Source organism: Anas acuta, chromosome 14 (genome assembly GCF_963932015.1).
Source record: "Anas acuta chromosome 14, bAnaAcu1.1, whole genome shotgun sequence".
NCBI classification, from domain to species: domain Eukaryota; kingdom Metazoa; phylum Chordata; class Aves; order Anseriformes; family Anatidae; genus Anas; species Anas acuta.
The window spans coordinates 14,649,161-14,672,297 of NC_088992.1; the positions used below are offsets into that span (position 1 = coordinate 14,649,161).

Sequence of the window (23,137 nt, forward strand, 5' to 3'; positions counted from 1 at the left end):
CACCCGGCACCCAACCAAGCATTTCCGAGGGCTCTGCTGTGTCCTGCACCCAGGCTGCAGGCAGGGCACGGGCTGCCCGGAGCGATGGAGAGACCCGGCTCGGGTCCCTGAGGCTGTGCTGGCAGCCCACAGTGATGTTCCCCAGCCTCCCACCCACCCGAAGCCGTTCTGCTCTCCTGGATCTGGCACGAGGGCAGATAACAGCGGGCACAGCACGCAGCCCAACCTCTGCCATTAAAATGAATTCATGTGTGAGGGTGACCTTGAAGCCTCCTCATGTAAAAACCCATCACTGTTCCAGAGGAAGCATGAAATCAAGACAAAGACAGGCAGCTGCCACAGGCTGGTACGTGCTGGTTGCAGAAGTGCTCACGGGTTCTCCCTTCCTTCCCCGAAGCTTTGGTCCAGCTGGGGACAGCACCCTGCTAGGGCTTCCTCAGCTCCCTCAGCTGAAGGACAATGAGAGCCGGGCCACAGCCAAACCAGCAAACACCGTGACTGCCTTTTTGAACAAAAAAGCCCGTTCTTAGCCCACAACAACATACAGATTGTCAAAAACAAACAAACAAACAAATTACAAACAAACAAACAAACAAAAAAACAGGATCTGGTTTTAATCTTTAACTTAAAGTAACGTGAAGTGCTCACCTCCCTGTGTTCATTTCAGCAAACCAACATCGTGGTGGCTAAATCCCATGCCTGGATGGCAGCGGGGCCCTGCCAGCAGCCAGGCACGGTGCCACGCTGCCCTCCCAGGGACTGGGTGCAGCCGGGCCGCAGTGCCTGACCTGGGGCTGCTGCCACTCATTTGTGAAGCTGCCTGGTAGCGTTCGTACATCAATTGCCTTCACTTTCTGTTTCTAACTATAACAATTTCATATCTAGCTCTCTTTACATCATTCAGAAAGCTTTGCAACTTGAGAAACCCACTGAAAAGCCTCTTCTGCACATACTTTATTGAGCCATTTAGTACCTACAGCTACTGGTGTCAGACATAGAACCGAGTTACCCACCACATTACTGATGAGCTGCTGATAGCACTCTGCTATCACCCGGACAGCTAGTTAATATGATATTTAACCTGCCTATTCAAAATATATTTTCAACCCTAATAGTCGATCGATAGCTTGAAGACAGTTGCAACTTCAGCTTTCTGGTTAGACAAAACACTGCAAGACGTAAAGCATTTCACAACAATGAATGAAGCAATTGCACTCTCCTTCCAAAGGATAAAGGCAAACAGGTTTAAGGGTGGAAATAGTTCTTTACGTATGATTGGTAGATACTGTTATTTCAATTATGGAAGTTCACGCTTCAAACACCTAGAGTGAATCTTAATGGAAAAGAAACAACATAAAGCATCCAATATTGCCTACAAGCAGATCGGCTCCCCCAGAGCTGATAATTAGTTGTTCAAAGCACTTGGCGTTTGATTTAGGTTTGTCCAGTTTATGGCAGAAAGTCCAAAGACTGCTGGCAGCTGTGGGACTGTTTACAGGGGAGGCCCTGCCCTGGCCCAGGGAAACTGAGTCTGTCCTGTGAGATGGGAACTCGGGGGGTGCTGGTGCTGGGGATAAACCACGGAGCAGCTGAGAATCCTCTGGCTTGGGAAGTCTCACCAAATATATCAGTCTTGGTGTACTTTTAAACTGGTACCAAAACCAGGGCCACAGAAATGTCCTGGGCAGCACCGCCTTGGTGTTGCTTCCAGATCTGCTCCAAGCTCCTGGCGATTCCATTTTACCAGTGAATCCAGAATACCGCTTCCTTTTTGCAGGAATCAAACCTTATACTCGACCACTGCTCACTCAAACAGCAACTTTAGCTGATGTCATGTCAGACCACACTCATTAAGACCTCAGGAAAGGTTATCCATTACTGGAGGAAAAGGACAGATTTGTTTAGAGCCACTGTTCTGAAAGACGTCTCACATTTGAAGGCAGCCTGTTGTATTTGCAGCATTTCCCTTTTATCGTAGCCCTGAACAGAACATTTAAGAAATGAAGATGCAACCTGCTGCTTGACAAGCAGGCTTAGCAGAAAGCTTCCTAGCTTGTCCTGAGTGTTGGAAGCACTCAGTTCTCCACAGCATTTTCCATTAGGCTTGCTTAGCAAGTAAGACCTTTTCAAAGTGACTCAGTGGTGCATTTCAGCTTTCTCCCTTCTCTTTGCAGAAATTAGAGCTGTAAATTGAGCTGTGCAGGAGATATTAAAGTATGCCCTCTGCAGCTTAGCAGGTCACAGAAATTCACATCCCAGGCTCGCACACCACACAGTAATTGCACCGCCACGGCCCCGGGCATTTTCCAACTGCTCCAAGCAAGGCTCAAGCGGGGCGCCTCGTCCTGCACCTTTGCAGGAGTGACAAGGCTGCACCCACCAGGCTGCTAGAGATGACTTATGGAGATAGATTACAAAAATAAATATTTATAAATTGACTCAGGAAAAGGTGTTAACTGCCCATTTATATTTAAAGGACATAAATAGCAAGGAGGCAGAGAAAGTGCTGTAAGGGTTTACGGAGCATAACTAAAAATGCAGTGCAGCAGTGCCGAAGGAAAGCAGGGGTTTGATAGGGGTTTTCATACACAGACAGGGCTCCAACTCGGACCCACAGAATTACACCACCAGAGTACTCTGTATCCAAGCTAATGAGGATTTCCTGAAATATTCAATGAAGTCTGCACCCACTGATGAGGGACACAAAAATGCACTTCACTGAGATCATTTACTTTTGGAAGGCTGACTCACCTCTCCTTGTCTTGTGGCACTCTGCGTGGGGCATACTTTGAGATGTGGGAGCGTGCGATGGAGGCTCTCTGCTGCAGATGCCAGAACAAAATCCCAGGGAAACGAGAGACCTAATTCCATGCAGCGAGGCTCAGCACACGTCCCTCCAGCGTGGGGGAAACCTGAATGCGGCGTTTGATCTTTTTTGGTACAGAGCAGTGAATGACACGGGGCCCCTAGAACATTCTCTATGAACATCAGATGAAAAGTGTGCAAACACTGTCAGCAACCCAGCTTTACACATATCTTACAGAGGAACTGGGCTATAGTTTGCTGTGCCAACTGCTGGTACGGGCCTGCAGGGAAGAAGAGGCTCCCAGAAAGAATGCACTAACTAGGGTAGCTTATTTTTAGGTCTCTTTAGGTCCTAAGAGACTGCAAATAACTAAGATATTCTGTACTGGATAATACATGTAATTCCTTATGATGACAATGTTTCTGTTTTTTCTAATGACAGCTGTCCAATTTCTTCACACATGGAAGGCAAATCATGTCTTCAGAGTTCAGAAGTTGACAAGGAATTAACTTCTAAGTTAAAGGCATGAGAGAGGTAAATCATTCAGGGTTTCCTCACTCCCACGCTCTCCCTGGGGGTTACTCTGAGCAGCCACATTCGCTGCTTGGAGGCAGTGCTCAGGAGTGAACAAGGAGACGTGAGGAAGCACTGAAACCCTCATTATTGCCACAAACTCCTGTCACAAACACAAGCGCCTGAGGGCTTAAACAAACCTTCCCCGTCACACCAGCGCAGGCTGGGATCTCTTTGCTATCCCCGTTCATGAGATTTCTTCTTCCTCACAGCCCCTGCGCCGCCGCCTCGGCCACCCGGCACCGCTCGGGGTGCACACACTGCTGCCTGCTGGTGGGCCAGGGCCCAGCACCTCCAAGGTGTCCCAGCTCCACCGAGGTGTCCCACCCTCAGGTTCCCCACATCCCACGGGGGGACATAGGACACCTCCCGTTTTCCTGAATTCGTCCTTAGCACAGCAATTGTCACTGAACAAACACACAGTATTGAGTTAATTCAAAACAGACACCAGAATCAGACAGGATGAAGGTGACAGGAAAGGAAAGAGAACTAAATCTGATTTTCTCATTTCTAAAACCAAACTCAACAGGCTTCAGAGAGCCCACGGACTCGCAACCCTCGCGTAACCTGACAGCACTGGGCTAGACACAGGACAGGGAGCTGCTGGGACTCCCCAGCCTTGCTCTTATGGCACACAGTGGGTGACCTTCAAGCTCCCCACTTCGTCATGGACTGATTACCTTGAATTCTACCACAAACCCCGCTTTCTCCTCCCAAAGCAGTGGTTGGCCTCACAGCTCTGGTGGTGCTAATAGCTCTGATAGGCCAAGTGCCATGTCCTGGCCTTGACTAAATTACAGACAAGCCGTTAACTCGGAGTGAAAATCCTTTGCATTTGGTGAGGCAAAGTTTAGTGCTTCCGTACACGGTGCTTATAGTTAAGACACGTACCAACAACCAAGCTTTCCTGCAGCACCTACGTGTGTCAGTGTGCAGGGCTCGTTGACACTGCTCATCTCAGACCAAATCCAACAATGGAAGATCACTTCTAGCGATCTCCAACAGATACAGACATCCAGAGGATCTAGAAAAACTGTAAAGAATAAGGAAATCATGTTTTGTCACAATGTTGGCTCACAGCGGCAATTTATTCACCTGTTAATGGCTCTAACAAAGGAGGAGGGACAAACATCACGGGGCTACAGGCAGGGCTGCACACTGCAGTACCAGAGGGAGATGCTGACAGACGAAACTAGTTACGATGGGGTACTTGAACTCACAGAAGACAATATGCTGCACCACGGAAAAGAACAGATGCATTGTCTTTCAGGGCCCCTCTGCACAAGAAAAGACAAATTTTAAAGAGATTGAAGCTGATGTTTTGCATGTATGAGACTGTTGGTAAATGGCCAACCTGCCTGCTGCCTGAGGCTTCACAGACACGCTGCCTTTGGCCATGCTTTCCCGGTGCAAGGCACAACACTTTTCTCAGTGTGCAGCACTTGTCTGTTTACTGCTGCACATTTTCCCCATGGCAAAATACTGCATTTATTGTGAGCACACCACTGGTGAGCCAGACACTGATAACAGCTTGAGCAGCATGAGTGCACGTGCAGCCGTGCCTTGGGGTTCTCCATTTTCACTGGAAGTGACACTACAACCGAACCAGAAAGCAGATGGGTGGTAATGGGATCATTTCCAAACATCGCCGATATCCATTGGTTGTAAGGATACTGCCATGCAGGAGGCAGCGGCACCAAAATCTTTTGTCTTACATACTCTACTTTCCACTTTTTTAGAGAGGGATAATTTCAGACTTAGATGCTGAAAGAGATCTGAAATACAGGAACCTACCGAAGCAAAGCTGAGCTAGCAGGATGAGGAGGTCTAACAAACCAGGGACTACCTGATTTAGAATTTCTGGAGGGAATCTCAACTTGCTGTCAGGAAGGAAGGCCCTGTCACACATAGCTGGCAGGGTTTGCATTCCTGTTATGGCCTAACTTCAGGAGATAGCGTTGCACAGGGCCACGAGGTGCCATCCATTCTCCTCAGAAGACCAGCAATGATGCTGTGAACTAAATAGATGTCAACCCGGTATAGGAAGTTTTTATTCCCTCACAAACCCTGGTGCAACGTTAGCCCCTTGTGAATGGGACTGAAGCTCTGTAAAACTTACCCAGTGCTTGAGAAGGACACAGGAATTTACAGCTGTACCTCACAACAAACATCAGAACAAAACAGATTTGTTTCTGAGTTTGGCAAGAACTGAGCTGTGTCTGTCTTCATGACGTGGCATTTAATACACGTGTGTGCAATGAGGAAGAAGTTATTTTAAAAACCCGTGTATTCCCCACTACAGAAATGACTGCTGAGCGTTCAGCTTACACCTCAGGGAAGGAAACATTTGAAGAACAGATGGTAAAATGGGGTTCCAACTGAAAGTTCCAATTTTTACATAAATTACTAAACGGAAATCTTAAGAATAATTTGCTTTGTCTTTCAGACATTTGTTATTGCCAGAATCATGTTGTGGGCTTCATAAATCAGTGGCTACCTGGGAACCCTGACGTATGTACCTCTGTCCATCATCAGTACAAACATACAGAGAGAAAGAGAAAAATTATTTCAGGGAGAATTCTTTTGTCAGGATTTTTCTATTTATTTTTTAATTTGTGACACAAGGAACACATTGTTATCACAGAACGGTTTGGGCTGGAAGGGACTTTACAGCCCATCTAATTCCATCCTTCTGCCACGGCAGGGACACCTCCCCCAGCCCCATCCAGCCTGGCCTTGGGCACTGCCAGGCATGGGGCACCCCCAGCTCCCTGGGCCAGGGCCTCACCACCCTCAGAGTAAAGAATTTCTTCCTGGTATCTAATCTAAACCTACCCTCTTTCAGTTTAAAGCCATTCCCATTTGTTCTACCTCTGCACCCCCCGACAAAGAGTCTCTCCCCAGCTCTCCTGAAGGCCCTGGGGTGCTGGCAGGCCGCTGTATGGGCTCCCAGGAAAAGGAACATTGAGAAATGATGCAAAGCAGTGCAAGATAGGAACAAGTCTCCAGAAAACAAAACCTAACAAAACATTACCACCAAAAAAGTGCCCTGTTTTTCTCCTACACAGTCTATTTCACACCAAACGTAAGCCATTTAACTCCAGAGCACCAAGAATCTCTACCTTGTGTGGAAAGGCATGCAGAGAGCAGTTTTGTTGCATGCGAGATAAGCTGCTTTAGCAGCTACTGAAATGCAGCTGAAAACCAGAAGTAGCCTGAAGTTTCCTCTCTTTTTCTTGTTTTCTTTTTCTTTGCTAAAGTTGGTTACTTTATATTTCAGCTGAAGGTGAAAGGGCAAAGCATTTCCACTGCCGCATTACTGCTGAGGCACTGCCTCAGCGGGTATCAGCGATTTTCCACCTAGAAAGGCCCCGGGGAGCTGACTGGCATTTCAGGGGCCAGAATGGCTGAGCCTGCTCAGAGATTCCAAGTACTCTGTTCTCCAGCATCTTCCATCATACCAGTGCTTTCAAGACCAAGCCTACCAAATACACAAATACGGGAGGAAAAGCGTGAAATCCTGGCTCTGTGGCTGCAGCTGAGCAAACATTTCTATCTTGTATTTCCTTTGATTCAAGATCAGAGAAGTCTATAGGCATGGATGCAAGCACGGTCTCCAAACCCGTGGGTACCTGAAGACCTGCAGTAAAAGGAAAAGCGCTCAACACTTGCAGTACACAGGGCTATCGTTAAACCACCACTGAGCAGCAGGATTCTCTTTATGAATAAATATAGCCTTTATATTTACTGTTTTGATATTAAATAGAAGAAATAAACTTACTCATTTTTAATACAAAAATTACAACTATCTCAAAAGTAGGAATCCACCTCACCTCTTCTCTCCGCTAAGTTCAGCCTTGTAGCTTTCCCACCACTGATATCCCAGGAACCTGATATCCCAGGTTCCTGGGATATCAGATGAGACTTGAGATGAGATGGGATCAAGTCTCATCTCAAGCCTTTCCTGCCTACGTTTATCCAGGAACAATAGGTTCTGACTTGTTCCCTTTCTTACTGAAACAATGACAATGAGGATTTTGCCATCAACATGAAGATGTAAAGGACAAACTAAAGGCTGTCACAGCAGATTTTGGAGTGCAATAAAGCAATCGATCCTCAGAGCAAACCCCACCAGCTGAGCTGGGGGAATGCTTCCCATAACAATTTGCTTTCCCACAAAGGAATCCCACGTACACATACTCCCAATGCTCCTTGTTTCAAGGCCTATCAAGGTCTAAACATGCAGTGCAGCTTTCTACTGACACCACGCAGAGGAGTTACTGCTGAAGACAGCTGCCAGCCCCAGTCTTCTGTTTTTCAGGATTCAGTTTGCTTAAGGCAGAAGATTTTCCTTTGCATGCTAAAGGTTAGCCCGAGGGCAGCAAGGGAATACAGCTCTTCTTGAGAGGCTTACAGAAGAGGTATGTTTTCTAAAATGAAATTCTAAACCCTATTAAATTCTACCACGGTGCTGATTTCTGAGACACACGGGGGTAAACAATAGCTACATTTGGACAGCATTTTCAAAAGCAGTCATTTTTACCTTAGCTCCTAAACCCCTCAGCATCATTTTGGCAGTAAATGTAAGGACCATATTGCATGCTATGACCTGAATATTAATTTTGACTCCAGTGGCTCTAGAGAAGGCTATTTTTTTGTGCATTTCTTTAAATCTGAGCTTCTTTCCAAAATGCCACTTATAACTTAGATTACATCAGATGTTTATTTTTAAGGCATTATTTTTGATTTATCAGTATTCATAGTCACATCTATTAACTTCTGACATGCTTACATCTAAAAAGCCTTGGAAGAGGCATTTATACATTTCAAACAGAAATGCTGAAATACAAGCCTGCCTTTTATTGCAATGAGACATGATGGATGGCTCTTTCACATCTAACCCCTCGCCCATTAATAGTTCCAGAGTGCCTTAAAATATGAGGAAATACTACACGGCCTTGTTACACTGCAGCATATTTTTTCCCATTGATAATGCTCAATGTGCCTGATTCATAGTGATCCTTATCACTCTGGGAGGCAATGAATAAATTGGTTAAAGTATGTGGGGACTGCTCCTTGTGCACAACTCCCCAGACAGACTGATAAGGGCATCTAAGGAGTGCCAAGGGGGGTACCAAAGGTAGGGTTCAGTATGTTGTGTAAGAAAAGGCACGGAAAGTTTCTGCCTGTAATGACAGAACCAGTGGTACATATGTGCTTTACAGGCTGATTGACTGCCGTGGAGGAAAAGAATCTGCTAACCCAGGTTTTGGAAACTTTTTCTTAAACCAAAAATGGAAAGTTGGAATCCAAAGGCTTGGAAAGAGTTGAACTCAAAGTGAAACCTTTCTTTGGTGAATCGTTTATTCTATACCAAGGGCAGAGAGTGAGCTAAGGTGTGACACTGGTAGCCAGAAGGTGTTCAAAACTGGATGTGAATGCATGTTGAGGAAGTTACATCTAATACATCTAAAGCGACAGGTGAGCACAACCAAAGCCATGCTAATCTTTCAGAAGAAAGAATTACAAATACAGTAGCTATTACAAAACTATGGGTCATTCAGAGACAGAAATATAGCATATGTGAATCTAGTGACATTTTGTCACCGCATAAGATCTCGGCTTCATTCCAGGAGTGAGGCACTCACTAGCAGGGGAAAATATTCCCTTGTTATCTCATCCTTAAAATGGTTGTAGTGATATATCTGAAAAGGACACATGGCCCCTTTTATCAGTTGAGGAAAAATAAAAAATCTTAACATCAGTCAGCAGAAGTGGAAAGGAAAGGAAAAAAGGCCGGCATAAAAAAGTTCACATAGAATATTTCTGTTTGATCTGAGCAGCGATTGAGATGAGATAACCAAACACATAAAATCCAGAGTGGTGCAGAACTAATCAATGAACTTGAGGACAGTGAGAAGCTTTTACAAGCGTCCAGCTGAAATATTAAAAAATCTGTATTTGGAAATTGAACACATTTAAGATTCACAAATGGCGGCAAGAGAACTTGCTTTGTGTACCGTTTGTGTATATTGACCATCAGGAACTGCCCCGCTAACTGGCATTGCAGTGACACTGATATGAACAGATACTACAGCATGGGTGTGCCTAAATGCTGCAAAAAGGTTTTGGTGCTGGAATACAAAATAGGAATCAAAGATTAGGACAACATTGTTTGAGCATCTAAAGAAGCCATAGTTTGATTTACCCAGACAACACTTCAAAAGAAAGCCAACGCCTGAATTTGATGAGATATGAATTTAACTGTTCCTGGAGATAATGGGAGAAAAAAAAAAAGAAAGGAAGAAAAATTCAAAGAAAATCATTTTCAACTCTGACACAATAAACATAACAACATCTCAACAAAGTCTGCTCATTCCGATGCAAGGAAGCTTGCAAGGTCAAGGTTTCTTACTGCTAGCAGGAGTTGTCACAGAGCGAGGTTTAGGTAGGAAGCAAAGCATGCCGGTTCAACAGCTGCATCTTACTGACTTAAAGCACGATCCTACTGCCAGTTGATTAATAAAAGACAACCAATTCTGAACGATCCACAAAGTAAGCTTTTCAGCATGTGACCTGTTAACTTGGCTCTGTTCAAGAGGAGACTGAAATTTGTACCATATAAGCTGCCATAACTAGAGAAGCCTGAACTAGAGATCACTGAAAAAAATATTATAAAAAGCTATATTACCCTTTCTGGTATCAGTAACTTGAATATTTCATATTATCTCCACCCACTCTCGGTTTAAGAATGAACTGGAGAAGCAGCCGCATGCATAATTCTCACAAACATGCATTTGTTATGTGGTATTCACATCTGACATAAGACAGATCTCTTTGTGTCTGCATATCTATATGGATCTGCAGTTATGTTCTCCATTCCAGTTTCATTTTCATTTACAGCATTAGAGCTCAGAAATAAAGACAATGCTCTGACCTTGTTAACAGGCTGCAACAGCTTGAAGGAGGCTTACTTTGTTCAGTTACATTCCCAAACTGCACAGTTCAAACAGACCAGTCCAGACTTACCTGCAAGAAAACAGAATACAAATGTTTAAGTTTGAAACTTAGCAAAAATCTGTCACTAAGAAGTGAAAATATATAATGAATCCCTGAAAAATGTCACAGTCATTACAGCTGAAATAACTTTTTGCAGTATGATGAATTATTTGACTGTACTTTTTTTTTTTTCCCCAGCCTTTAGATCATTGATAGCTTTTCCTTGATAATTTCTTGATAATCCTGATAATTTAATTATAAAAGGTTGCACCGTCAAAGCGTAAAATATAATACGTTAACTTTCTTTTGCTTATAGAGTACTGTTTTGTCTCTTAATAGTCTTGCTCCCTTCCTCAGCTTCCCCTCCCTGCTGCTTCACAGTGCAACACAGCACTCCAGCACTGCTTAAAACAACGTGACTGGGACAAGCAGATTGGGACAGATTCTTGTTGTGCACTATTAATCAAGCTGTTACATAGAAGGAAGGTAACGAGCCCCCAGCCACATGGCCAACTTCTGTTCCTACAGAGGAAGCAAGTGCTTGGACCTCACCCCACGCAGTGCAGTCAGCTGAGCTTCTCCAGCAATACGAGCGTGTCTGCCTCCGACAGTTTCCTTTACAGGGGACTTGGGGAGAAAATGCCCGAGGGAAGTATTTTTTCCTGTCACATTCATTAATGGTGAGCAGGGACGCTGCCCCACTGTGGGCAGTGGGAGGTGGCAGGGGCTGCCAGCAGGGGACAGCAGTCCTGTCACCGAAATGGGGACGGGTAGTCCGAGGAGTGCTCCTCTGCCACAAGCTCAGGGAGAGGTGCTGACACAAAACGCCTTCAGGCTCGGCACTCTGCCCCTGAGATTTTATTACTGCCCCACACACCTTGTGCTCGCAGGGTGGGATAGCAGCAGTGACACTGCTTGCCAGGTGCGTGATGCTGTGTGCCCCGAGGATGTTTTCACTCCTCACTGCTTTTTGTTTTCACTGCTTTAGCCGAGTGTGGAAAATGTGCCATCATCTGTCAGGAGGGAGGTGGCGAGAAGGAGGATCTGCTGCTACAGCTGCCTTCCTCAGGAGCAAAACCACGGCTCTCCGGGATGCCTGCGAGCAGCAGCCTGGAGAAGAGGCCCAGTGAGCCTCAGGGACAGAGAAGCGCATCCTCCACTGCACAGGGTGTGTCGGGCATCGCGTAGCAAACAGCAAACTCCTGCTGAGCTGTGAGAGGAGGAGCAAGGCAAACTCCGGCAATCTTAAAGCTGAGGGACATTTCTGTGCTGTGCTATAGTCAGTAACGCATTTCAAAGGAGTTGGTCTAAAGCCAAGGCAAAAGTTGGTGGCTTAAAGCGAAGCATCTCAGCTGCTGCCTTTCCACGCTAGAATCACAGTGCAAACGTGGGGACCTCCTCATTTGGTGTAATCCTGGGCTGCTGAAACAACTGCAGTAAAAATCATCTTCCTATTTTTATTAACTTTGCACAGAGTGCCTCCCAAAACCAGGCCTAGTGAAATGATTTCTTAAGATTTTAGGGCAAAGAATCCAACACTGTGAGCTGAATTTCTGAACAGTAGGGCCAATCAGACCCATGCTGATATTTGGCTATGTGCTATTCTTCTGTTGAGAAGAGATCAACTTTATGTAAGAGAAGCCCATAACGCCTGACATGACTTTGTCCATCTTCATTAAACACTTTGTTTCACATCATTCTCTTGCGCACTTCTAGAATATTTTTCCTTCATTAGACTCCTCAGGAATGACAAGATGCATGGACTTGGCAGCTGACACTAAATAAGAGCTATTTGGTGATTTTGCTTATAGTATAAAAAGTAGGTATTATCTGTCATCCTCTGAAAAGGAGACTGTAAACACTATAAGCTCAAGAAGAATTTAATGGCACAACAAGTTTCTTCCCAAGTTCCTGCTGTGCATCTTCTCACCGTTGTTTCATAGCCCGTGTGTGTGGCCCTATTCTGTCTGGCAGCTGCTACACAATTCCCATTTCTGATATTTCCATTTATATTTACACAGAAAGCAACATCTGCACAAGAGTTCAAGAAGTAAAGGATTTCTTGGGGAATGTGGCAAAAACATAAGTATATGCAAATCATTCCAGCAAAAGAAGCTCAAGGAGGATGCTGTGGTTGGAAGGATTCTGAGAAACAGGGAGAAGCAAATAGGAAGTGATGGCTTTAGACCTCTCTGCTAGGGGCTCAAGGAATAAAAATAAGATGGAATAATATCAGGCTAAGCCTTCCACCCCCACTTGGTGATAACTCATTGTTTCTCCCATTATAAGAGTTGAAATCTTCATCTAGACACTATATATATATATATATATATATATATATATATATATATATATATATATATATATATAAATAATATGGACTGGGAAATACCTGACTTCATTCACCATTAAACAGAACCTGGTATAAGGAGGCTCTGCCACTGTTGTCTAGATAAACACCGAGTAATAACCACAGCAGGTGATGTTTATTGAAACACGGTACTCTTTTGGCCAGATGGACATTTGATTATGAATATTATGGAAAAGGACATCTGCACCAGCTCATATTAAAAGTGAATTATATCTAGAGATAATTCAAACAGCACTGGAAATGCTTCCCTAATGTGCTGCAATAGCCCTGTGCAATTTAGGGCAGTTAGCTCTATTTAAAGGAATATAGAGGCACTTTGGGTTAAAACACAGCTTACTGATAGACTCTAAGAAAGATGTAATGCTGATAATAGAGATTTTGGAAAATTAAAACCATGAATTTCCACATTATCTGAAAAAAAAAAAATAAATAAAAATTATATGCAATCAGAAGTGTCTGAAATAATCCGTCCCTTAGAAGCTGCCAAATCCAGGATATTCCAGTGCAAATCCCACACCCTACAGCTCTGTACTGCCATGTGCTTGGGGTCTCAGTGTCCGCAAGGACCCAATGAGAATGGCCAACCTCGAGCAGCCACCTAAGGCTGCTGACCCTAAGGCTGCTGACCCTAACCCTAACTAAGGCGCGCAGAGCCCTGCCTGCTGGCTGGCCTAGCAGGGACTTGCCACCGACGTGAACCAGACCAAGAAGTCCCTGGAAGGCACATCCAAGCCAGGACTAGAAGGGATCTTACCCCCACCTGGTGGCTTTGTCATAACTGTCAGGAAACACCGGCAGAGCCGGCACCAGCCTGAGCCTGCAAACAGCGCTCTCTCCAAGCTGCATTTCAGCCTCACCAGAAGGGAACCGCGCTGTTTATCAACCCCTGGCAGTTGGCTGCAGGCCCCGTGGAAGCCCCCTCAGCCTCCTGGGGTCCAACCCTACCGCGGGACCCTTCGGCCCGGTAAGCAGCCGAGCTCCGCCGCCCCCCTCGCTGCCTGGGCACCCCCGGCCCCTCGGCAGGACGCTGGTGGGAGGCTGCTGCCCTCTGCCGAGCACACAGCCTCAGCCTGCCGCCCAGCAGCACGGGGAAGGAGAAAAAAAGGAGCTAACGAGCCAAATTGGGGTTTCTCCCCACAAGGATTTTTCCTTTCCTGGTGAATAACTGACTGCACTCGGTGCTGTGCTGACTGGGCACATTAACGCCCGATTTGCAGTAACCTTACGTGGCTGTACAAATAGGTTTTCATATTTGCGCGCAATCCTGGAGAGATCTGGTCTTCCTACAGCAGTTTGCATTTGCATCCAACCCCCAGCACATGCACAAGAACAAATAAGCCTCGGCGCATGATGGCGAGCTTGCACAAGACAGAGGGGCTGCAGCACGCCGCTGCTCCGTGCTGGCCGCAGCAGGAGCAGAGGCAGCCCCAGCAGGAGCAGGGGGTGGCAGTCACTGCCAGCACCCCCCCAAGCCCCTCCGACAGGGCGCTCTGCCCCTGCACAGGCACAGCCAGCTACAGGCAGGAGTCGGAGGAAGGAATGCAGAAGCAGGAGCCATGGAAGCAGCAGGTAGGGTCTCTTTTAGTGCTTTTTATTTATTTCCCCAACCCTCAGGCAAAGCAACCCCAGATAATGGCAGGCAAAGGGCACACGGCAGAGAGCTCAGCCCCAGAGTTGCTCGGGGTGCCACCAAGCAGAAGCAGCCAAGGCTGGCTGGCCTGCAGCCCAGGGAGATGCTGGCTCCAGCCAAGAGCATCCTCTACGGCTTGTTTCACACCACAACCTTGCCAGGCTCAATGTCAAAGCATTTATAACTTTCATTCAAACGAAGTCAATGCATGTTAAAACATGCAAATATGGTCATAAACATCCCATCTTATTTGCATTATTGAATTTCTGCCCTTAAAAATAACGACTGGCAACGGGGTGCTGGGAGGCGATAAGAACATGGCAGTGCCTGTCCCAGCCCTGGAGCACCTCCCGGGCCACCTCCCTGCCCCTGCCCCTGGCAGGGATTTCAGCCAGACGCAGCCTCCTCCAGTGAGGACTGAAGGGCAATGGCCATGGAGAAGAAAGGACTGGGGTAAAAGATAAAGGAATAGGGGAGGGTGCAATGAAATGTAGTAAGTGTTGGTTTGATGCAGCTGTACTCTAGATCAGGCTGTGAGGAGGTGAAAGGATGTAGGAAGAAGATAGGAAGTGCAGACTGCACAGAGAGATGTGCCAAGGGGCCCTTTGTGCCAGCAGCTGGCGGCACCCGCAAGGTCCTTTACGGCTTTTGCTCCTCATCCTCTTTTCTCTAGCACAGCACTGGAGTGACATCCAAGTCAGGACCATTAAAAACATTCATTGGTCTCTTACTCGGGAATATCCTAAACACCATTTTTCTTTCCATATGGCAAAGCAGAAGATTATGTGAGGTAAGAACACGACAAAGTGCTTAAGGACCACTCTGACCTGCAGACCAGTTGCTGCAGAAGAAGCAGACACTGAACCTGCAGAAGATCAGTGTGTATTGCCTTCTGGCTGGGGCCAGCTGCAGCAGGTGACCTGACAGCTTCTCACATAGCACGAAGCGTACAGGCAGGGTCAGCAGCGACTCTGATAACTGTCAAAAACAATGGGCTCTGCATTGCTTCATACTGTCTCTTTGTAAAATCATGCCCGTAACGCTCCAGCCTTCTTTCTGGCTTTGCATCCACCTTTAGCAGGGCAACGCACAAAGCAGCACTTTTCAGGAGCACACGTCCCCGGCACAGGGGAGCCGTCTGCAAGTCACCACGTGGTGGTCATTCTGACAGCAGCTCTGGGATACACACACACCACATTTCACACCTCTTAGGAGGAAAGCAAGAAAAGCCAAACCTCCTCATTATTGGAAAGTTTGCTGTATAGACTGCTAAGACATTTTCTTCAAGGTACAAAGAAAGGTTTCTTCCATAGCATAATCACTGTGCTCCTTAACAGCTTCTCTCCATTTATGACCAAAGGAACAATCTCATGGAAGAGATCATGACCCTGAAGCTAGACCAGCTTTGTGTTATAGGGTTGCTTTATGAAAAAAAGCCTGTAGCAATATAACATGCCTTTCAGAGTAAATTACCAAACATTTGGCACTGGCATAGGCAGGCACCAGATCTCCAGACAAAGAAACAACGAATAGTCAACCTGCAGTAAATACAGTAACTATTTGGCCAGTTCTTTCTATTTCCACTTCCATTTTCTTTGCATTTCCCAAGAAAACTTGTTATCCTGTGACTTATTCCTTTCACTCTTACATCTGCTAAGGATGTAAAGCTGTTACCTCAGATTTAGACAAACATGGTGATGTTTTAGTACCCTGTATGTGTAAATGCAAACCATGTTCAGCCGCTGTCAGAAAGACTGAAGGCTGGGAATCAGCTGTTCTGGTAGGCGAGAGAGGAAGAAGACCCCAGCCCAACAGCCCACCCCAGGGGGCAAGGGGCTGACCCTTTTTTCACAGCTGAGACATGTGGAGCTACAGGTGGTCAATCTCCTGCATGTTCCCCCCAAATCCTCTCCCATGGCAGTTTCTGCACCATCAGGTTAACAAGTCAGGGCCCCCAGGGCCCCTCTGCTGGGAGTAAGGCAGCAAGGATCACCCCCAGCAAACCCCAGCTCTTATGCAGCATAGCAAAGCAGCTTCCTCCTTGCCCGACTCCATCAGAAGTATCACTCAAAACTTGTAGGAGATGAGTCCAATTTTGTCCATTCTGTCTCCCTTCTAACACAGCTGATGAACCGAACAGCCTCAGTTTTAAGAGCACTCTCAGGGGTTGCAGGAATAAAGAAATGGTACAGATGGTGTCACGAAGACACAGCTTATCTTAACGTTACTGATATCCCACTGCATCAAAGATGAACTGTCATAGTCCAAATGCTATGGGATGGATTATATTCCATGTGGTTAATACCATTTAGTAAAGCGTTCAGGCATGTGGGTATTCCCAGCTCCACTCAGATCACTCAAGGATATACTGAGCTCTCTGGCCAACGAGACCTAAGCACGTGTCTAATTATCGACGTGAGAAAGGTCTGGAGATACTGCAGTGATGGATACGCCACAAAATCCTAAGCGAAAACAAAATCTTCTGAAAAGTGAGTGGCTAAATTGAATGAGCTACACCCTGTGTAGCTGCTAGGTCAGAACGCTCTGCAGGCTGCTGACCCGTAACCCAACGCATTTCAAACAAAGCCATACAGCTCCTGGTTTGATGGCATGAAAGGCTCTCCTTAGTATCGCTTCCGTTCAACTAGCCCAACGCACAGGCCAAGTGTTTTCATTATCAGCCAATAACTGACAACCAGTACAGAGATGAGTAATTGAAGACTGCAGTCCCTGGAAATCTCTAGGGAAACTCCTCATTATTGTGCTGAGACAGTGGGCAGGGGTGAAGGAGGAGGAACCAGGCCGAAGGAGGTTCCCTGTAAGCCTCATGAAATCCATACAGCTGAACCATGCTTGCAACGCCACTTTTGTATCAACACCTAGAGATTACAGTATGGAACTCTCTACAAAAGCACAAAGATGTGTTTGGGGAGCTCCAGAGATAAGCCCCTCAAGCTTCTGGCTGCACCAAAGAGTAGATGGAGAAAGGCCAAAGCCCAAACACCTGCTTTTCTGTTACTCTAGTCCTTCCCTCACAGCATATGGTAACAGCGGCTTTTACAGAAGACCCAAACCATGTAACTTTCTGTTGGAGATGTAAGAAAAAGAGATGAAAGTACATTTCAGCCAACCATTCCCAAACATATTTTTGCTAACAGGCAGCTGAGGGGACACAGGACACCAGCCACAGAAACTAGGGATGTAAACTTGTTACCTGATGGTTTTTTTTGGGGGGGTTGTTACTAAAAACATCTCTCAGATTAGGAACATTAACAAATTAACAAACAGAACTGTTTCCCTTAGCCAGGTACCAAGTGCAGCACAACCTGCAGTGGTGTTTGTGCTGCTGAGAGACTGAGCAATCCTCCTCGGAGTACATTGCTCCCTGGGTTTGTGTAGGACTGGTAAAAAAAAAAAAAGCTTCATAAGCAGCTGGAGATTTCTTACCATGATTTTTTCATTTCCTGTGTTATCACAGGCAATTGGCATAGCAGCCGATAATCTTAACAGACTGAGAGAAACATTTTTATAAAGAGACTCACGGGAACTAACTTATCTCCAGTGAATTCATTTCCACTTCCAGTTTTCTATAATCTCAAAGGCCATCTTCATTTCATACTCCTGTGTGGCTCAGACGATATGAAAAGTGTTCTGTCACAATAGCATCAAAATGAGAAAAAGTATTAAACCTCTTCTGCGGTACAGAGCTGCTTAAAGTTCAGGAGTTTGGAGTAAATGTAAAGTTCCTGGGGTTTTCTTTTCAAGTTACAGTGCACCAGCTAAATCATTCCCCAATTTCTAATGTTTTGTTACAACCACATTTAGAATAGGATAGGACAGGACAGGACAGTTCAGTTCAGTTGGAAGGGACCCTCAAAGATCATCTAGTCCAACTGCCTGACCTCTTCAGGGCCAACCAAAAATTAAAGCACAGTACTGGGGGCATTATGCAAATGCCTCGTGAACTCCGATGGGCATGGGGCATCAGCCACCTCTATAGGAAGCCTGTTCCAGTGTTTGACCACCCTCATGGCAAAGAAATGTTTCCTACTGTCCAGTCTGAACCCCTCCGGTGCGGCTTTGAGCCATTCCCACATGTCCTAATGTAATGGGTTTTCATGGAAGGGTTTGGTAGCAGGGTGCTGCAGGGGTGAGCAGAGCCCAGCAGCTGCCCTGTGTCACAGGGAACCTGCCGCTGGCCAGAGCCAAGCCAGTAAGCGATGCTGGTTGGCGTCACTGGGAGTATATTTAAGAAAGGGGGGAAAAACATTGTGTGCAACAGCAGCTGGGAGAGTGAGGGGTGAGAAGCAGCCCTGCAGCCCCCAGGTGAGTGCAGCAGGGGGGCAGGAGGTGCTCCAGGCACACAGCAGCAGTTCCCCTGAGGCCTGTGGAGAGGCCCCTGGTGGAGCAGGCTGTCCCCCTGCAGCCCATGGGTCCCACATGGAGCAGATCTCCACACTTCAGCCCCCCCATGGGTGGAGGAGCCCCCAGTGGAGCAGGTGGATGTGGCCTGGAGGAGGCTGCGACCCATGGAGAGCCCCCACAGGAGCAGGCCCTGGGCCGGAGCCGCAGCTCCTGGTGAGGAGCCCACGCAGGAGCAGGGGGCTGGGGGGAGCTGCTGCCCATGGGGGACCTGTGCTGGAGCAGTTTGCTCCTGGGGGATGGATCCTGTGGGACAGAGCCGTGTGGGAGCAGTATCAGAGTGCCCAACCTTCTCATGTGCCCTGCCCTGCACACTGCCCTGTCCCTGTTTGACAATGAAGAGCTGACAGGTGGATCCTCCACATGACGATGAAGAGCCCAGGGAAGCAGATCCTCCAGAGGATGATGACAAGGAGATGGAGGTGGATCCTCCAGAGGATCATCAAGAGCATGAAAAGTGGATCATCCAGAGGAAGACCAAGAGCCCCTGGAGGTGGATCCTCTAGATGATGACTTTGAGCCCAGGGAGGTGGATTCTCCAGATAACAACAAAGAGCCCGGGGAGGCAGACTCCCCCTGGAGTTTCTTTTTTTTTTTTTTTTTTAAATGGAGTTTAAAAAAATTTTTATATTTTAAAAAAATGGCTATGTGGAGACTATGGAGGTGGACACTCTCATGAATGGTACTGAACTTGTGGTTGGGGACAATCTGAATAAGATGTCAAGGCAGAGGTGGCCCCTCCTATAAAGGATGGTGTGGAGGTGACCAAGGTGGTTCCTCTGGAAAATGATAGCACTGGGGGGGGTAGAGGTGGCCCCTCCAGCTGATGGAGTCAAAGGCACCTATCCTTGTGGCCTGTCCTGATGTCAGCAGGAGCCAAGGCCACCCCTCTGGATGACAGTGGTGAGGGAGCCAAAATGGCCCCTCCAGACAATGGCATCAAGGCTGTGGAAGTCGGTAATCTTGAACATGATGTTGCAGCCATGGTTGTAGACAATCAGGAAAGTGACGGTGAGGTCACTGAGGTTGTCCCTTTGGAAAATGACAAAATGGAGGTCACCAAGGTGACCCCTCTGGAAAATGAAGGCATGGAAACCCCTGAGTTGGTGGCCAGCTGATGGCTCTGAGCTTGCTGAGAGGGGGCAGAGAAAACAGCTGTCCCACAGCACGGGGTGTGGAGGTGTAAGTGCAGCCAGCCAGAGCAGGTCTCTTGGCCATAAGTAGACTTCCAAGTCTCCAGCTGACTACGATTACTTCAGCCTTTCTTCCCTGTCCTTTTTTCTTTGTTCCCTCTACTTGACCCCATCTCATGTTCTGGTTTTATCATCGTGCCACATTGCCTGTGGTCTACCCTGTTTCTGAGACACTGGAGCCTAAGATTTGTATCTGACATGTCATGGAAAACAACCACTGTACAATTTGGATGGGTCAGGACAGAAGCAGCCTGTGGATTCTGCAGCTATAGGGAGGAACACGCAGCAGCACAGTAGGAAGTCCTGTCCCCCATCTTCAGCCACAAAAAGCCAGTGAGGTCTTTTATACAGTTAATACATGGTTAGGGGGTAAAGTGTAAGAAATTAGGCCTCAGGTACAAAAGGCACTATGCCTATTACATGTACTAATTGCTTACTATGCATCTTTTTTGCCCACAAGCAAACTTCATAACTGCACACCTTACAAAAGACAGGAATCCAGCTCTTGAGGTGAGATCCTTGCTCTTGAGAGGCACCAGCCCTCCAGAAGGATCAGTGCTCAAGCCCATGCCCTGTTGGCAGAGACGAGCATTGGCCGTTTCCACACAAGTAAGTCATTTTATTATACTCTTCAATCTTTATGGTATGTTGCATGATGAAGCACTTACTATAAGTGATAATCCATTTATAAATGGGGAAAGGGTAGCATTTCTGTGCACTTCTATGCATCCCAGCTTTGTTAGACAGCTTGTTTTTCAGTTAAGAGCCTACTGCGTTAAAAAGACCACAACTAACCCTTTGCTCCCTTAGGGAGGGAGACACGTCTGCACAGCACCAAGCACACAGGGCACTCAAACGTGCTGATGTTGGCAGCTGAGATGACAGAACGGTTGTGTACAAGGAATGGCTCTTTGGTTGCCACTAGAGCTGATTCAGGCAGGTGGTTATCAGAAGCCATCACTCCACTGAAAGATCAATAACCTCATCAGAAGGGGAGAACAGACACAGACTTGTGCAGCAGAACCCAAGGACATAACTAAAATGAAGACAGAATTATTTTGCAATATTGAACTTACACGTTCAGCATGATTTGATCGCTGGGCAGTATCACCAGGGTTATGCGTTACAGAAGGACAGAAGAAGCAGCCAGCCCTACAGATGATGTGATGGCAGTTGATATACAACAGCATCAGCCCACGGGTGCATGGGCACCAGCTCTCTGGGCGAGCACCAGGCTGATACAGACAACAAGAGGCAGCTGGCTAGCTAAATTAGCAAAGCAGCTGGTCCTGAGCACTTTCATTTAACTTACGTACATAAATTAAGAGCCAAAGATTCTCTTCCTCTCTGCTCTGTTCTGAATTACATCTCACAGCAAGAATGAAACGTGGTTTTACAAGTGACAAAGCGCACAATACAAGGGGAGTAATTTGGATATCCTACCAGCATATTACAGCAGTCCACCCACAAAGCTGACTCTGGAGGAAAGGGACTTGCTACTCCCACTGTCACAAAAACATGAAATTCAAGTTCTTCTCTGCCCTGCAGGGATGGGGCCAGCATCGCTTTATGTTTTCCAAACCCACTCAAAATATCCAACACTGAAAAACTCACAGAAAAATAAAAGACATAAAAACACATATATGTTTAATAGCTTGGGGGCAATCTCATCTGTTTGTGATTGGTACTGTATTCAGCCGCTAATTCCAAGTTAAAAATAAAAATAAATATAAGATGTGCCAATGGTTTCAATTTTGAAATGATTTTGAAGGACAAACTAGCTCACATTTAACTTTTTATTTTAAATCTCTCCCCAAAGGTAGTGACTCCCCTACCCTGGCCTTTGTGAAATTTTGGTCAAACCAAAATCTTATTTATTGATGGTTTGCTTTGGCTAGTAGAATTTGAATCTGTGATTAGATATCTCCTACCACAATATCACCTCTACAAAGCCAGTATTTTAACAGCAATCTGCCTCTCAGTATTTGTCCAAAGACCAGTGCATGCACACTGATAGTCCATTAACTGCATTTCACAGAATCACAAAATTGTTAAGTTTGGAAGGAATCGCTAGAGGTCATGGTGCTAGCCCCTAGCTCAGGCAGGAATACCTTGCCCAGAACTGTGTCCATACGGCTTTTGAATCCTTGCCCTGCTTTAGGAAAAAGCCACATGCTAGGTGTTTCATAGACAGAGATCTCATCTCGTGTACAAGAGCCCTGATTTTTCTGGCATCTGCACTCTATTACACTGTGAGTTCATTTTTCATAAAGCAGGTATTGCATCTATTGCTGCTGCTTTTTGTTTGGATGGTTTTTTTTGATCCTTAGTACAGCTCACTGAATACACAGGTCACAAGTTATTGTCAACAGGAAAGCCTGCTGCTTTCACATTAATTTGAAAATCATCCTCCAAGCAAGAGGACTGAAACAAAATCTCAACGTAGTGAAATGAGATGTCTTTCACTGGTGCCCAACTTGCACTTTCCCAATGTAATTGAAGTAAATCACAGGCAACTTTAACCATTTTTTTTTTTTTCTCCAGAGACCCCTGGGAACAGTCAAGTGTCTAATGGACCTGGATGCCTACCTGCTGCATGACCAAAGAGGGCTGGTCACCAGGTGTATCAAGGCCCTCTCCTTGTCCATCTCAGAAAAATAAACTCAATAGACAGAAACAATAGGACAGACCTACCAGGTCCTATGGCTTCTAACAGAGATGCTGGGACACTGCTGCTCTTCAGGTTACCATCAGAGTGTTCTTAGCTTGTCCTGTGCAAACAAGGGCAACAGTCCCATCTTAACCAGGGTGGTAGGAAGAAGAGAGCTTGGCTCCCTTCCTTATGCAGTGCGGTAGCTGGCAGGAGATACCCTGCCTCTCTTGCTCCTTGTCCCACAGCACGTTCAGCCATGCCATGAGGTGTTCTTACAGAAGCACAAACTCCCAGAGCCTGATAGCTATTATTTGGGTGCTGATTTCTGTAAAGTGTAGCTATAAATTAGCTCAGGCTCTCCTTGGATTTCACCTCCAAGCAAACCAATTTTCTTCTCCAGAGAAGGAGATGATTACACAGCTCTTGGTCAGTGATCAGCAGCTTTCATTCATGAGTCCTGCCATTTGCAAGGGCTGTGTCAGATGCTCTC

At 46.3% G+C, this 23,137-nt stretch overlaps 1 protein-coding gene across 7 annotated transcripts in view; it reads right to left on the reverse strand.

Moving 5' to 3' along the window:
- The window catches only part of KCNIP1 (potassium voltage-gated channel interacting protein 1), a 364,985-nt gene that overhangs the window by 114,763 nt on the left and 227,085 nt on the right, over window positions 1-23,137 (reverse strand). Inside the window, exons 1-2 of one of the 7 annotated variants that reach the window (XM_068698201.1) lie at window positions 21,071-21,221; window positions 10,317-10,408 (exon numbers count right to left, since the gene is read on the reverse strand). The exons of 5 other annotated variants lie outside the window; for them this stretch is intronic. The gene's annotated coding sequence lies outside the window, so the exon portion shown is untranslated. Of the gene's footprint in view, window positions 1-10,316; window positions 10,409-21,070; window positions 21,222-23,137 lie in introns of those variants that run through there. One more of the 7 variants, XM_068698202.1, reaches the window with a different exon arrangement.